Raw genomic sequence first — 17974 nt, 5'->3', positions numbered from 1 at the left:
ATGAAACCCGGTCCCAATTTGATAAAAAACGGTCAGCGGGATTATACCCGGTCCTGCCGAAATTGGCGGGATAAAACCCGGTCCCAATGTGATAAAGTGAGGTTGGCGGCACTAAATCCAGACCCAACGTGACATTGTGAATGGTCAGTGGGATAAGACCCAATCCTGCCATCCAATTGGTCAAGAAATTGGATTTGATTTGTCAAGATACAAGAAATTGATTTGATTTTCCAAGTAACAAGAATCTGAACTTGACTTTTGATTTTTGACTTTTGAATTTTTCCTGATTTTTCGTGAGAATCTTTTTCAAAAATAATTTGCCGCAGTGTAGGGCCCTTTTCCCTTCTTTCTTCTCTTTCTTTGGCATCGGCCTTCCACATTGCCGGAGGCTCTTTGATTTCAACTATGAATACCTGCACAGGGGGCTTACCAAAATATGACATGCACTCAAATTTTTCATGAAAAAGGCAGCGTGATTAATTTGAAAGTCTTGCTTGAGTCTTTGACGAAATCCTCAAATGGACTATAAAAAGTTTGCCCCAGTGTGGGCTTATTTTGTGAAATCTTGTAAATAAAAATTTTGCCCCAGTATGGGCCCATTTGATTGCAAAAAAAATTGGGTTGGACGCCTTTCCATTTGCTTGAACAAATTAAGAAACTGAACGTCTTGCTTAAAACCACACAGAAAATTTCATGATGAATTCCTCAAAATAATGCCAAATTACAAGAGATTTCTTCTTTACCTTAGCATCAAAACTTTGGGTAATGGGCGTTATTTCTGATTTGGCAATGGGAGATCAAGATTTGCCTTATTCATGTGCTCAGATGGTATGTAATCCCTTCAATACCACATCTTAGTGAAAGCAAAGAGTTTGTCACCCTATTTCTTAAGAAAACTTAGTCAACGTATAAGATTCATGGGCTTGCAAAATTTTGGGTAGAAATGATAGCTAAACATGTGAAATCTGGTTATACCCTTATGATCATGAGTGATCAATGGATTTTTATGAGTATAATTCTCACTTTGGATTGTCATGAAGAAATAAGTCAACAATGGACTTTATTAGCTTGTAATGCGGTTTGAAAACGATAGTTAAAAGATAAATCTTTCAAGGACATTGCACCAAAGATCGCATTTTCCTCAAAAATTTCCCTCATTTTGGATTTCAAGATTTTGGATTTTGACTTTTCCCTCATCATTCACCAGGGACTTTCAGCATCAAATCTTTTTGCATTTTTCTTTTGCATTCGCTCGCTTTTTCCCTTTTTTTTTTTTTTTTTTTTTCAAAATTGCCCTCGCGGGTTTTCACATGAAGAGCAGTGTCAACCTCACATCTGATCAATTCAGAAATACAGCTAAAAGTTTCGACATCAGAGATTTCCTTGACAAGGCCAGTGCAAAGAACAGAAGTCAGGACTTTCGGCTTTGTAATGGGGTCAGGTGGGGTGCTTAGAAGAGTTAAGGCTTGAAGGCAGATTTCAAGAGTGATTTGAAGAATCTGAGATCGCATTGTTGCGCCAACCCTATTTTAGGGTTAAATCAGAATTTGCCCCAGTTTATGCTCAATTGAGGCTTTTCACTTTCATTTTCTTTCTTTTTTGTTTTTGACTTTCCGACTTTTTGCCATTCTTTGAAATTTGCCCCAGTTTATTTTTGAACTGAGGTTCTCTTTCCTTCCTTTTTTTTTTTGCTTTTGATTTTGTTGCATTTCACTTTTGAGACTTCTTGAAACTTTTCCTCTTCAACTCAAACTTGCCCCAGTGTGGGGTTTGCGATCCTCAGGGGTTGCCAAACGAAGTACTTTATTCTGAAGGCTCAAAAGGGATAACTAGGGATAGAATGTTCGATTGGAAAAGAAGATGGCCTGACTTGTATTCTGTTCCTTACAATAACTCTGAAAGGAAACTTTCGTTAATGCGAAATTTTTGCGTGTATCTGAATTAATTGACCGAGGAAGACCCTTGTTCATCCATATTTGTGAAACATAGGCGATTCACGCGGACAAAACCCTTCCTTTTCTTTTTTTCAAAATTGGAACCCAGGTGGAATCAAATTTCCCCAATTTGCAGTTCCCTCCTTATTCTAGCATTTTTGCTTTTCCCCTTTTCTTTTCCTTTTCCAAAATTTCCCAATCTCCTTCCCCAATGTGGGGTGCGATCATATGTGCACTCGAAAAGAACCACCAATCTTTTTTTGCTCAAATAGGGATGCAAGGGATAAACAGTGTTTAGGATTGTAGAAGCGATGGCCAAAGTATCATTCTTACACTTCATGACAACCAGAGTAACGAAATGCTCATTGACAATCCATTCCCTTTTTGATATTTGAAAATTTTCCAATGAAGGGTAGTGATCATCAAGGCGCTTATTTGAAACGAAATTATTCTTTCAAAGGCTCAAATGGGAGAATAAATGATAAAATCCGTATAGGTAGAGAAATGAATGCTCAAAGTATCATTCTAAATTTTCAAAATAAACAAGAATGATGCACATTTTGCTTTCACTCGGATGTGATTGGATCGGATTAGACACCGCGGACATTTTCAAGCAAAAGTTGCCTTAATTTGCAATTTATCAATCAATGTGACTGATTTCATTTTGGGGTTAAGTGAAAGAGAAAGGTATCTCATTAGGCCTTTTTGAGTGACCCCTTCTTCTTCTTCTTTTTTTTAGCACTTTTATTGGATGACTCGGATCAACAATCTGGTGTACATAAGGATTTTTGAAAGCAGACACTTGTGAATTTCCAGGCTGGAGGTTGAGGAAAACTGGATTTGGTCTTATTTCTCAAAATTCATCATAAAATCTCCAATGAATAAGAATAAAGAATGAAATGTACATAAATTTACACAAATCAATAATTGTCCAAAAATTTTATTGCTGAAAAAGTTTGAAACAAAATTTCTCGTTCAATTATGATACAAATGAGAATAGAAAACTTCTAAAGGGTTCCACATATATACCCTTTTTGTCTCCTTCTCTTTTGACACAAAAATATATTAACAAGTCAAATATACAGAAATTTCCTTGAAAACAATTATGAACTCTCTTAGAAGCTCTTAGCCTAGAGCTTTCAGATGGATCTTTCAGGTTTCCATTGTTGGATCTGCCCAAGAATCAAATAATACTTTCCAAACTTTATCGGATCAAAAATTGTTATCCAATATAGGGAAATATTTTCATCTTATTGCAACATTTTTTTATGAATGCAGGGGAGGGGGGAAACAAAAGAAAAATACCCCGAGTTAGTGAACAAGAATATAAAATCGGTATGCATGTCCTATGGGGGAACCCTTTTATGCCAAGGGTAGGCCTAGCATGAAGATGCAATCCTCTGAGGTAGGCACTATACAATACCTGATGGATCCAATCAGCTTATGGAGTGAAAAATAATTTGAAAAAAATTTGGCCCATTAGAATGAGAAGAGACGTTTGTTAAAATGAGGACCTCGTCCGAAGGGATTGATCACTTTTGATCGATACAAGAACTTGCAAAAACGCACGGGTTTGACCTTGACGAACTTCCTATCGAAGAGATTGGAATTCGTTTTGACAACTTTTCTCAGTGAAGCACGGGTCAGAACTCCAACTGATCAAATGGCTGGATGCAATGGATGTTTTTCTCAAAATCGACTAGGTTTTCCATTTTGAATTTCGACATTGAAACCCTAATTGGTCAAATGAAATTGACAATTTATTAAAAATCGACCGGATTACCCTAAAAAGGGAAACAGGTCAAATGAATTGAATGAAATTTAATTTATCCAAAATTAATCAAATCACCCTAAAAAAGGGTAAATTGATCAAAATAGATTGAACGAAACTTGATTTATTCAAAATCGGCTCGGCTGCCCTAAAAATGGGAAAAATGGCCAAATGAATGAAATTGGATTAGTGATTTATTCAAAAATCGGCCGAATGACCCTAAAAAGGGTAAGTTGGTCAAATGATTTGATGATTTATTCAAAAATCGACCGGATGACCCTAAAAAGGGTAAATCGGTCAAATGAATTGATGATTTATTCAAAATCGACCAGGTGACCCTAAAAAGGGTAAATTGGTCAAATGAATTGATGATTTATTCAAAATCGACCAGGTGACCCTAAAAAGGGTAAATTGGTCAAATGAATTGATGATTTATTGAATGAATTGGCAAAATGAATTGGTTGAATTGTCCGGCCATTGGTTATTTCAAAATTATTGAGGTGCATTAGTCTATGACCTTCTAAAAATCAAATTTTGGCCTCAATTTATTTATCGTCTCAATAGGAGGAATCACTTGTGAATTTCTTCAAATTAATGTCCTTCACGCAAGGGAATTTTACCAATTAGGTTTAAAAATGGCCCAAAAAGTGATTATCAGACGCTCATATTCCAACGATCACTCTATAAAAATGATCAGATCCTACCTTACCTTGTGCACTACCCCTTTGGATGGTACAAAATGTAAACGTGCAAGTCTCACTGGATTAAGTATCCGAGACACAAGGTGGCTTATTCCTAAACACGGGATTCCCTATGTGGCATTCCCTTTCTATGGTTTATGTATGATGCCAGTTTATTAAAGCTATGTGAATATGTGACAAATATGACCTAAAGGACATAAATAATGCATCGAGGGGGAAAAGGTCTAAAATGAAATGTATTTATTAAGTATAATGACTGAAATTTAAACATGTGAGTTATCTAGTGGGTGAGTCACTAAAAGAGTGCCAAAGAGGCCTCTTATTGCTATGGCACATGAATGCAGGCCAAGAAAACAAAGAAATGGTTAGTGCAATTGATAGTACACATAACACATTGGGAGCAATTAAGAAAAGAAATACAATAAAAGCAAGTAAAAGGGGTGGAACCCCCTCCCTCGTGCCTAATGTGCTTAAAAGGGTGAGGCTGACTCTAACCTAGGCAAACTCTAACATGGATGCATGAGGCTGGGGCTCACTAATGCAACTAGACTCGATAAGTCTCGGCTCCCAAGCCTTCAGACCTAAAGGCGAAGGGTCATCACTCCCAGGGCCTTTGATCGGTGGCTCGAGTGATCCCTTAGGTAGCGCTATGGGCGCAGAGCACACCAGTCGCCTACCCAAGGCAATCGATCCTAATCCTACAAGGCGGTGTGGGAAACGCCCACGACAAATAAAATAAAATGGGATAAAAGCAAGTAAACGTGCACGTATGAAGTGTTTTCCTATTTTGAGGGAAGGGGTTGAGAACCAACGCAAGGCTCTAAAAGGTGACACACCCCCTCCCAAATGCAATGCAAGCGCGAGATAAACAAAGAAACATACATCCAATCAGCCAATCACACGTACGTGAGTGAGGGAATAGTTGGATACGCGCGCGAGGCAAAAAAATCCTAAAAATGGAAAAATGCAACCCTAATATCCAAATGTTATGCATACACAGGGTAGAAAAGGGAAAAGAATAGCCAAATCAAATGCTTGGACCCACTTAGTAACTCCCCAGTGGAGTCGCCAACTGTCGCGCCCCACTTTTTGACGGAATGTGAAATGTGTGCGAAGTGTGGTGTGGTGAGTGTGTATGAAATGTGAACGTGTGAAAGTGAAAACAATGAAAGGCCATGGGACTTAGGAATGCGACGATTTGGCCAAGTGAAGTTCGAAAAAGGGTTTTTAATAAAAATGGAGTCGCCACTTGGTATAGAGTTAGGGTGTACCAAGTCACCCAAAAATGATTTTTGTTTTTGAATAAAAGAAGTAAATAAACCCTTTTTGAGAACTTTCGGGTCTACGTAACCAAAAGAGGGATCGGGGGTCACATTTGACGAAGGGGAAGGCAAGGATAAAAATCCAAGGCACCCCTTCGACCTAGCCAAGGCTAGTTGCGTGACTTAAACCAATTTTTCCTAATTTTCCTACCCAAGGTATGTATCGCGTGTTGGATATGTCTATATGAATGCAAAACCTAGACCTAGGGGGACATAGGGGAAATTTCTCTTCAAAGGTTGAGTGGTGCCAATCACATTAATTGTGAAGCCCAATAATGATCCTTTGGAGAGGTCACATGTAATCCTAAATGACGTAAAAATGAGTGGAATGCATTCCATGTGAAAGTGTGAGTTTGTGTGAAGTGAGAAAAATGATAAAAGTAATAAGATATAAGTGGAGGTGTGCAAATGTCTTTGAATGCAAATATATACTCCAAGTGCAAGTGGGCAAAAATGCATGTATGCAATTTAAAGAAAAGTGCGAAAGTGTCGGTGTGCAAATGAAGATGAAAGTACTCGTGTGCGAGTGAAGATAAAAGTGTTCGTGTGCAAGTGAAAAAAGTGTTCGTGTGCAAGTGAAAGTGATAAAAAAGGTGCATGTGTGCAAAAGTGAAAGTGTGATGATAGAGTGGATTGAGAATGCATGAGCCTAGGGAATTCATGCATATTGGGTACGGGGAGACCTAAGTCGTGACTCAATTTACCCTTTTATAGAGAGGATACAAGCGTGCTAAGGCTTTAGAAAAAGCCACACTCGTCTATATCCCATATTTAAGGGGACTCTCAAGCAAATGAACCCTATAACTAGCATGAGATGCAAAGAATCCTAAAATGGAGGGAAAAGGGGTTCGAGGGGGCATGCAAAATGATAAAACTAAAAAGAATGCATGACATGTAATGAACATGCAAACATGTACTAACGAGGAAAAATCCCTAAGGGTCTAGCGTTGGACTAGCCCATTCTATGAATTCCGACTAGCGTTGGACTAGCGGAAACGTAGATTCATCCATCACATTCATTCATGGCTATGGAAAGCGAGTAGACATGCCAAACACTCATAAACACATAGCACATAACATTTAGCATGCTCGACTAGATGCAAGGCCCTAACAAAGCACTTAACACATAACACATAGGCATGCAATCAAGCTAATTAACCTATTACATTTGCTAACTAGAACAAAAGGGGGGAAAGGGAAAATGGACAAGAAAGCTCGCCAAGCCCTATCTATTACAAGCCAAGAGGTGTACACATACCCCATAATAAAACTTAAATAAAATTGCTCGCTAAGCCCTATCTATTACAAGCCAAGAGGTGTACACATACCCCATAATGAATAACTTAAACAAAAGCGAAAAGTAAATGAACTAATTGAAAGCAATTTAGACGAGGCAAGGAAAGCGAAGTAGACATGCATATCCACATAACACATAGGAGCACATAAGGTCAAATGAAATGCAAATAAAAGGGTAGAGTGTACCTCCCTTGAAATTGGGGCCCAATGGAGTGGAATCATTTATTTATCCTCCAAAAATAAAAGAAATGGTCAAGGTACCAATTTATTTGGAAAAATAAGCAAACACAATCTCTCTTGGTCATAAAGCCCCTAAAGTCATGAATTAAGTGCGATTGAAACAAAGCATAGTAATTAATTAAAACAAACAAGCAACGAAAATGTAGAATTAAAAGCTACCAAGGGCCAAATTGAGGAAATCATTCAATTGATTGGGCCATAGTAGGACAAGGAGAGACTTGGGGGGTTAAAATGTAATTTTTGGAGGTCATTTACATGCATGCTACGTAGAAGATTTCTGCATTTTGAAGCTTTCTACAACTAAACACATGTCTGCTGCATGTTTATTTCTAAGCTTTGCGGCAATTTCCAACAGCAACTACATCCATTTCATCACACAAACAAATTCATCCAAACCAGAAATTGTTGACCAAATCAAAACATTGAAATTTTGTTTGCAAAAAACTAAGATAGCGAATCTGATCTGATTGACAACACAAGAAGGAAAAGAAACTGCAGCCAGATTTTCTTTCGACAACCACATACTAAGCAACCTCTTGACCTCTACTGCTAAGCTTCCAAACTCTCTCAAAACGGATAAATCAAACATTTCAAACAACACAAAAAAAAACTTCAGCAGCCAAATGAAGCCAGCTGCGGTTGATTCAGAATTTTTTGCAACTTTATGCTTTCATATGCAGGTTTCAAATTTTTGCTTTTCTATTGCTGGTTTCTGGGTTTTTATCGTGAATGCGCAGGTTTTCCTTTGCTATGACTAAAAATCTGGGTTAAACATCATTTTCTAATTTCAAACAAACAAAATTACAGCAGCTCGACATTCACATATAGACAGACGCATTCTGCAGCAAATCACGCATAACCGAGATGACAAAAGAGAGTCTTGTTGACATCAGAAATTTCTACTTCAGCAGACTAAAAAAAACGGTAAGACACCAAAAAACTGCGAGCTTATTGCAGCAAACATACAGGCGGTCTCACACAGGACAGTCAGCAAATTCAAAAAGAAAATCTCGGCCAGGCAAGAAACTCAACCAGCAATTTTGGCCTTGAAGAGCACCAGATTTTGTTTTTTTTCCAATTTTCAGTTCAGGCATTTAAGATTATACAACCTCCAAACGATATACCCGAACGTCATACTCTAACTCCAAGCAACAAAATTACAGCAAATCCCCATCCATACACAAAGGAAACCTTTTGCAGCCATTTCAATCAAAACTAAGTCTACTCATGCGAAGGAGAAAAGAAAGCTCAGACAAGCTTCACAATAGACAGATCCACCGTAATGATCTCAGCCCATTTAGAATCACACAACCCTCATAACATTGTCTAATTCCCGAAGGTCTAACTATGTTACCAATCACAGAAATGCAGAAAAGAAAGAAACTTGTGGTAAACAAAAGCTAGGTTCATCAAAAGTTGCTGCCTTTTAACCAAATCATGCAATCATTGAACATCTACTTGCCCGAAAGCTTTATAAAGCTTCAGAAACTACAGAAAAAGATGAACTAAAAGATGCAAGACAGATGTGATGAACTCAAACCTTCATGAAGCTAAACTGGATTTACCTCAGGATTATCGCACTGTCCCTGGAATCGAGAGCCCACTAGATGCCTTTTGCGCTGATGAAGTGGCTTCTCCTCCCTTGGTTCCTTCTCGCTTGATTTCTTTTTTCACGTGGCTTCACTTTCCCAGACTTCCTGGTTCTCTCTTGCCCCTTTGTTCTTCTTCCCGTTAGCTCCTCTCTCTGCTCTCGGTTGCTTTTCTTTTCTCTCCAATCCTCCCCTCTGATTTTTGGTTCCGCTGTCACCTTAGCTCTCTCAAAGCCATCCGAAACTCTCTCTTCATTTTGCTGTCTCCCTCTGTTTTTCTCTCCTCCTTCCCTCTGTTCTATTCTCAGTTCTCGGTTTTTCCTTTTAGCCGTTCCCTCTATCCTCCCTTTTTGCGGCTGCTTTGCTGCTTTTCTTTTTATATCAAATGATCCCCTTCAACCCTAAAACCTCAGTCCTTTCTCTTCAAATATTGCAGCCCAAGGGACTGCCCAGGTCCTCTCTTGCAAGCTGCGTACTGTCGCGTGGTCCCTTTTTTTTTTTTTTTTTTTTTTTTTGTAAAAGTATAATATAAATAGCTAATTTCCTAATGATAAATAATAACAAATAAATGCAGAAAAGCTAATTAAGATAAAACGACATGCTAATTTTCTTTCTTTCTTTTCTTCTTTTTCCTTTTTCATTTTTCAATTTTTCATCATTTCTCTTTTCTTTTCTTTTCCCCAAGCAATTCTATGCTAAAAACTTAAAAATAAAAATAAAAATAAAACTAGAAACTAAAAACTAAAAATCGAATAAAACTAACACAACAAATAAATAAACTAAAAATAAACAGTAAACGAAATTACACCAAAAATTTGGTGTCTACACCAAGCAAACACTAAGAGTCAAATAACACCACTTGTCCGTCTTTCAGTCATACAAGAAGCACTGATATTTCAAATCACCCACAGTCCGGCATCCTAAACTTCAAGCCTAGGATACACTACAGAGATCTGAAGCCTAAGCTCTGATACCAACTTCACAGCAGCATCAAAAGATAAGACATGATCTTCGTGCTTTCTGAAACTTAACCTCTTGTCATCATGTATCGGACTCTCCGTATATTTAGACTTAACCTTCAGAGAAAGTTGCTCATTGTTTCTCCTGGCAGCTGTGACGACCCCACCGCACCCAGAGGCGTACCAAAGGGTTTGGCGGATCGCCTGCCTAGCTCGCGTCAGGACTCACTCACTCACATTACCTTCAGAGATAACATTACTATTGGACAACTGAACATTCACTCTTAAGTACATCTCCAATCATAAATTTGTCCAATAAAAGAAACAAAATACCAAAAGATACTATTCACATTTATACATCTCCAAAAAGTACCATTTACAATATGTACATCTTCGAAAGGGACATTCCAGTCCACTACATCACACAAAAGCGAAGACTAAAACCACAAAGTGGATCTTACGCAGAGTCCTAACCCTAACTGTGAGAATAAAGAAAAACATCCTAGAAAGTCCAACTAGTATAATTTCAATGGTAAATTCTAGGGTTATAACTCTCGTGAAGTGTGATCCCCGCGTACGACCCCTGTTAAGGAAATAACAAAGAAAAATGGGTAAGCTTAAAGCTTAATAAGCAAGCAGGGGCAAAATGGTAATTTTGCATCAAGTCAGACATTTATGCCACAAATACATCAAAATAAAAGCAAAAGTAACAAAACAATTCAAGGATACAGATTGGCTCCAAAGCCGAGTCATTCGCCACGCGTGATCACCTGTCGACCCTCCGTCGACCACAAGGAATGGTCCATAGAACTCCGCTCTCTTCCTCCGACCACCTGACGCCCACTCTGGCCAGTATCCACACACACACAAATGGCTCGAGCTTCGAATCGTATTCGAATTGTATTCACAAAATTGGTGATCTTAAGGATAGCTTGGACTAACTTCGACCAAGCCCTAACTGGCTCGAATAGTCCGTTTAGCCTTTAGATCGGGCCCACTCATAGTTCCACATCACACACACACAAAAGGTCATCCCAAGCCACATGCTTCAGGGATTCAGTCCCAACACAGTTCATATATCATAATTCATATCTATTGCAAATACAAATTAGGGTTTAGGTCGAGTGAGATAAAGAACACGCTCGCCTAAGCACCCTTATATCACACACAATTCATATTGGTGACATTTAACACATAAACGTCCCAGTTACTTACTTAGAGTACAAAAGTAGACAAAAACGGCACTTGGTCAAACTCAACCGTCAGTGGGTCCCACCGTCTCCGAGCACTTCGTTACCGTCTGTGACAGAAGGTTGAGTCATAACATTGCTCAAACAGGTATCCAAATGCATACGAATAAGGCAAACAACAAATGCGACCCATGCGCGCGCGGAAATGGAAAACGGAAACGGAAATGAAAACGGAAACGGAAACGGCAACTTGTCCGTTTTGGCGTCAAGAACTGTTTTGAACACAATGTAGGTTACGATTGTCGGATCAAGGCGTATGAGATACCGTCGCGAAGCTAAGGAGAAAATCTATAACTTTCATGAAGACACCTCAATCCAGTTCTGAACGGAATCAAGTCATAAGTATGAAACAACGTGCCAGGAGTTCACACGTTTAGATGACAGACAGGGTCTAGTGGAAGAACCATAACTCACAACTCACAGACTCAAATCAAGAAATTCCAAAGGCATTGGAAAGCTAAGACATAAGACTAAAACTTTTATGTTTTGGCTAAGACTTGGATCAACTCAGAACCGAACGAAAAGTGGGTGCCAAAGTACCTGTCAGAACTGCCCAGTGTTCCAGGCAGTTCTGACACACGATCTTGTTTTGGCTACAACTGGAGGTACGAAGCTTGGATTTGGACGCACTTTATACCGTTTTGAATCTGAAACAGAGTTCTACAGTTATTATGAAGACACCACCACCCAGTTTCATCATTATCCATGCGAACTGAGCATGGTCAGAAGCTAATCTATAAAACGTGGTCAAACCAGAATTTGAAAGCTAAGTGAGGGTTTCGGCTATAACTCAGCCTACACACCTCCGTTTGACCTGAAATTTTGTAGGGACAACAAGCACTTAAGAAACTACAATTTTTCCGAAGGGCTGAAGTTCAGATTCTGATCAGAGTTGGGTCAAAATTCGTTGCAAACAGGCTGCTCAACTGGTCCAGCAAAACAGGTTCCAAAAAAAAACAGCAAACTTTGCCGATTTACTGGTATTTATAGGGAATGAATTTGGGACTGATTTTAATACCAGAGATAGTTCTGTGAAGCTAGTTTCTAACGCTACAAATGGCATCCCAATCCGAGTTTTTTAGCCCAAGATATAGTCGCTCTACCAAAACTGATTTCAGACCACTGTTTCATCCAAAGAAACTGAGTTTGTGGCATATGGTTCCATTTTTTGATTCCCAAATTAGTCTCGGTTGTTCAAGAGCTTATCAATCAAACAAGTACACATAGTATCCAGCATGCATAGCAAACATATATAGCCAAAATTCAGGCAAGAATCATCATAAACTTGGCATAGAAATTGAACTACAAAGCTGGAAAATCACGAACTGCTCATATGCATGTTTATAATAGGATTTTCGAAATATATAAGATGCTTAAATGAATTATAAATGAAATAGGTGTATAGCTCATGGTACCTTTTAATAAAAGGGCAGTAAAGTGCAAGAAAAATTCCACCAGATGTGCAGCAAAAATCCAGCTTAATCGGCTCTCAACAGAATTGGTTTTGGCCAGCTTTGTGTGCAATTTTTGTAGTAAGTGAGCTGATAGTTTCTTGCTAGTTTCGGTGAAGATAAGAAGATTGCCAAAGTGTTTACTAAGCCTGGATGTCTGGTATTTATAGCAGCCTAAGCTAGCATGACAAGGATTAGAGTTTTGCCAATTCAATGGCTTGGAAAATTGACAAGTGTTCCTACCCGCTTTGTCATGCTTTGGCTTGGCAAAAATCATGAAGATTCAAGGCTTTCCAGCCTTGGTATTCTCGGCCAAGATGACCAGAATTGGAGTAAGATTTTTGGCTAAATATAGTGAAGGGCCGAAGTGCAATTTCGGTATTCATTGTTTGGTCCTTGAATCTTAAACGGGTGTCATCTTTGCTCCCCACAAGTTTTCTAGCATATTTTCCTAGGTGAATGAGCATCAAATTGGAACCTAAAGCTCGGGTAGTAAGAGTGGATTTGTAGCTAGGATTTTGCATAACTCAAGTGGTGTTTAAATTTTAAATCTGTTATAGAAATTCAATTATGCATTTATTTTAACCATTCATTTGTTACATGTAATTTCTAATATCTAAGCAATTAAAATAAAAGAATTCATAGCATACATGTAATTTTTTCTCGAGTTATCACAATACAAAAAGAAAACTAGATTTTTCTACTAAATTCGTACAAAATAGAACGAAATGCCCTTAATATCACATAATATTGAAATCAAAGGCTAACCGGGATCTCATAACCTCCCCTTCTTAGAACAATTTCGTCCTCGAAATTAATACCTTTGTTTGTGAACAAAGAAGGATATTCCTTCTGCATGTCTTCCTCTACTTCCCGGGTGGCTTCCTCCACATCTTGATTTTTCCATAAAATCTTTACCAAAGATATCTGTTTATTTCTTAGTTCTTTCACCTTTCGATCCAAAATTTGTACCGGCTGTTCTCCATAGGTGAGGGTTTCGTCTAACTCGACGTCCTCTGTGTGTAGGATGTGTGTGGGATCTGAATGATACTTCTTCAATAACGAGACGTGGAAGACATTGTGGATTCGGGACATTTTAACTGATACGCCACTGTCCCGACTCGGCTTTGAATCCTATACGACCCTATATATCGAGGCTTCAACTTCTTCCCTTTCTTGGCCGCAATTGTTCCTCGGAGTGGTGTTACCTTGAGAAACACCATGTCTCCCTCTTCGAACTCCAGATCCTTTCTTCGGTGATCGGCGTAACTCTTCTGCCGACTCTGAGCCGTCTGCATTCTCTGGCGAATAATTTTAACTTTCTCTACTGCTTCTTCTATCCATGGCACCGTAGTCGAATCCAAGATCTTTCTTTCGCCGACTTCATCCCAAAAGATCGGTGAGCGACACTTACGTCCATATAGTGCTTCATACGGTGCCATTTGTATGGAGGAGTGGTAACTATTATTGTATGCGAATTCTATCAATGTGAGGTGTTGGCTCCAATTTCCCCCAAAGTCCATTACACACGCTCGGAGCATATCCTCAAGAGTTTGTATCGTTCGCTCCGATTGTCCATTTGTCTGTGGATGGTAAGTTGTACTTAGATTAAATTTAGAGCCTAAAGCCTCTTGCATCCTTTGCCAGAACTGTGACATGAACCGTGGGTCTCGATCCGAAACTATGCTCACTGGCACGCCATGTAGTCGTATAATTTCATCCATATACAGTTGAGCTAGTTTCTCTAGGGTATACTTCATGCTCACGAGTAAGAAATGAGCTGATTTGGTCAAGCGGTCTACAATTACCCAAATGGCATCATGCCTCTTTTGTGTTTGCGGTAAACCGGATACGAAATCCATGGTAATGTTCTCTCATTTCCACTCCGGCACTTCTAACGGTTGGAGCAAACCTGATGATTTTTTGGTGCTCAGCTTTTATTTGCTGACATGTTAGACATGTTTGCACAAACTGAGCAATCTCCTTTTTCATGCCATCCCACCAGTACAAACTCTTTAAATCTTGATACATCTTCGTCGTACCAGGATGTACTGTGTACCTGTGAGAACCCGTATTTCCCCTAATAATTTTCCTAGGGTTTTTCTCCTTTAATTGCATGTTTTCTGCATTTTCTGGCTTAGGAACATTTTCTTGGTGGATTTTATGAGTAATTATAGTTTTTAGATGATTTTTCTAGCATTGGGTAGTTTTTGAAAAATTACGGATAGATTATGGACGTGGGCCCCACTAGTGCGAAAAGTTCGGAAAAATTCGGCCAATAAGATTAAGTTCCGGATACTGAGTGAAAGTTATCGGGTGTTAAGAGATAAGAAGAGGAGGTGATTTGATTGATGTGAGAGAGACTTAAAGGATAGAAATGCATTTAATAGAGTGTCAAGTGGCACTTTTTCATTGGTTGGACTTTTTGACTTTTTACCCTTAAGTTAAATATCTCAAAAATTGACTAAAAATCACCATTTTTCACTCCTTGGTGGCCGACTCTCTTAAGCTCAAGAAGGAAGAAGATTTCTCCAATTTTCAAGTTTCCATTTAGCTCAATCTTCCAAACCACTTGCCTAAACTTGTTTCTACTCCATACAATTCTTCCATTTGGTGCTAGTGAGTGTTTTGGTGAAGTTTTTCGGAGAAGCTAAGGTGTTCTACAACTCCTCTTCTCTTGTTTACTAGGTAAGTGATGACTACACTTCCTCTTACACCTAATGATGTTTAATTTGTGCCTAATGGTGGCTATAGTGTTGAAAATTGTGGTTTATTTCTTGGTTTGGAATGAATTGGTGAAGTTTTTATTTTTTTGAGAAATTTTCTGGTTTAATGTGATCATGGTGTTGTGGTTATTTATGATGGTTGGTAATGAGGGGTTATGACTCTAGTAGGTGTGTATGATAGGAAATTGCAACCAATTTTGGGTTTGGAAGGAATTTGAGGAAGTTAGGGTTTCATAACCCCCTTTGTAACGGCCCCACCTCCCCCTAAGGCGAACCAGAGGGTTCGGCGGGCCGCCTGCCCAACTCTCGCCGGGACTCAGTCGTTCACTACAATCCTCAATTGAATTTCAAGATATATATATCAAATATACATCAAAGGTTCCCAAACTTTACATATCAAAAGCGAAGCGTCCACGCTTCCGCAGTGCCACTCTGATCCTTGATCACAATTAGTATACAGGAGGAAGTCCAAAACTAGACTATTACACATCCAATCAATTCTAAACGTTCAATACAATCCCAATATGAATGATTACACAAAAGGAAATCCAAGTTCAATCCATACATGAGATAATCCATGAATAAACACTACAAGCCCTTCCTTCGCCTTGAGCCCTGTGGAGGGGAATAAAATATTTTTGGGGTGAGCTAGAAGCTCAGCGAGTAACCAGTAAAATCAGTAATCAAATCGGTTTAACTATAGTTCATTTCAATGATGTTCAATTCAAATCAAATGATAAGTCCAGAAACAATTTCAACATTTACAAAACATTAAATATGGAGTATCAATAATTCAAGAAACATGTACAATGAAAAGCGATAGTAACATTCATGAGAAAGATACGTTCGTTCTCCTGCCATTTCATTGCATTTTTGGTTTCATTCGTGCATTCATTCACCCCGTCCCTGGCTTTTGGTCAGGCTCCACCAACCTACAAGGTAATACTCGAGTATACCGAAACGTTCACCCAAGTTCCTAGTCGCTCGACCGAGTCCGCTTCTGGCTCGAGACGACCGGTAACAAGGGGTAATGGCCAATTCAGCCCAAAAGGCTTACATTCATGCGCAAGTAGCATTTAATCACTAATCATTGAAAATTTCATATTTATTAAGGTCGAGTGCGATAAAGTACACACTCGCCTAGAAAACTCGTTTTAACAATCATTGAAAGCAAAATCAATAATAACAAGACACTAATATGCAAGCACACATGATATGTAAGAAAACAGTTCCAAAAGTAACTTTGAAAACAGTTCAAAAGTAGATAATGCAGGAAAGCGGTTCAAAAGTAAATTTGGAAACAGTTTGAGGTCACTCACCTCCATGGCTCAGAAATCATCCATCAAATATCATTGCCTTGCTCAAATCCAAGTCTTAAATCACAAACTCAATGCAAACGAGTTCCTTCAAAGTTCGGACAGCACTTCCCCTGAATTTGTTAACTTTTCCAGCCATCATGGCTTCATTACTCCCTCAAATCAGTCCCAAAGGTACACACACAACAACAAGTTCATCCAATAGCCATTCAGAGCTCAAACCAGAAAAACAGTTTTGACGTCACTTTACGGTAATGGTACCAAAAGCACTACGATGGTCGGATGAAGGTACAAGACCCACCGTTTCGAAGCTAAGAGATAGGGCTACAACAATGTAGAAGGCCACTCAGTCCAAATCCTAGCACAACTAGGTCAAATATGCAAAATACCAAACCAGAACCGTAATTGCAGGTTTACAAATTACACGATGCTGTAATTAGCCCAACTCAGTCTGTACAAGTCCAAATGCATTGATTCCAAAGGCATACGGTAGCTAAGACATCAATCTACATTTCATCAGAAGACCTAAACCACCAAATCAAAAGCAATTCCAGTCAAAACAGCCGATTACAGGCGCAGTTCGGCCATCCTGATGAACCCAGAACAGCAATAGTAAATTCGGCTTATCTCATTCTACACTACTCCAATTGACCTGAAATTTTACAGGAACCTTTAAAACATCAATACCTACAACTTTCATGTTTTGAGAAAAGGCCAATTCGGCCTCTATATAGGACCTAAAATTTCGGACAGAATGAAGAACCAAGAACCCTAATTTCCAGAATTTCTTCCAAAACAGAAATTGATTGCAATTGCCAACCCTTTCTGTCCGGTTTTGGATCATATGGTTAGAGGCCGAATTAGCCTTTGCTTAAAACATAAAAGTTGTAGATATTGATGTGTTTGAGATGCCTGTAAAATTTCAGGTCATTTGGAGTAGTGTAGAGTGAGATATGTCATTTTTACTGTTGCTGTTCTGGGTGATCAGAATGTGCGAACTGCGATTGTAATCGTCTGTTTTGACTGGAATTTATTTGGATTTGGATGTTGGTGTCTTCTGATGAAATGTATCTTGATGTCTTAGCTATCGTATGCCTTTGGAATCAATGCATTTGGACCTGTCTAGACTGAGTTGGACCCATTACAGCATAGTGTGATTTGGTAACCTGCAATTACGGTTCTGGTTTGGTATTCTGCCTTTTTGACCTAGTTGTTCTAGGATTTGGACTGAGTGGCCTTCTACATTGTTGTAGCCCTGTCTTTTAGCTTCGAGATGGTGGGTCTTACACCCTCATCCGATAAGCGTAGAGCATTTTGTGCCATTACCGCAAAAGGAGGACGAAAACTCTTTTTTTTGTTGAGGTCAAGTTAGTGCATTGCTGAAATTTCTGGTTTGCTATTATACTTATATATGCATAT

General features: G+C 38.9%; 1 long non-coding RNA gene across 1 annotated transcript; it reads right to left on the bottom strand.

Moving 5' to 3' along the window:
* Positions 1–10142: 10142 nt before the first annotated feature.
* Positions 10143–12636, bottom strand: LOC140021749 (uncharacterized). Its single transcript, XR_011825718.1, has 3 exons — positions 12478–12636; positions 11028–11112; positions 10143–10395 (listed from the first exon to the last, which is right to left on the bottom strand). It is a non-coding gene; the product is annotated as an uncharacterized lncRNA (long non-coding RNA).
* Positions 12637–17974: the final 5338 nt, after the last annotated feature.

This window comes from Coffea arabica, chromosome 11e (assembly GCF_036785885.1).
Source record: "Coffea arabica cultivar ET-39 chromosome 11e, Coffea Arabica ET-39 HiFi, whole genome shotgun sequence".
In the NCBI taxonomy this organism is placed as follows: Eukaryota; Viridiplantae; Streptophyta; class Magnoliopsida; order Gentianales; family Rubiaceae; genus Coffea; species Coffea arabica.
This window is presented reverse-complemented; position numbering and strand designations above follow the sequence as displayed.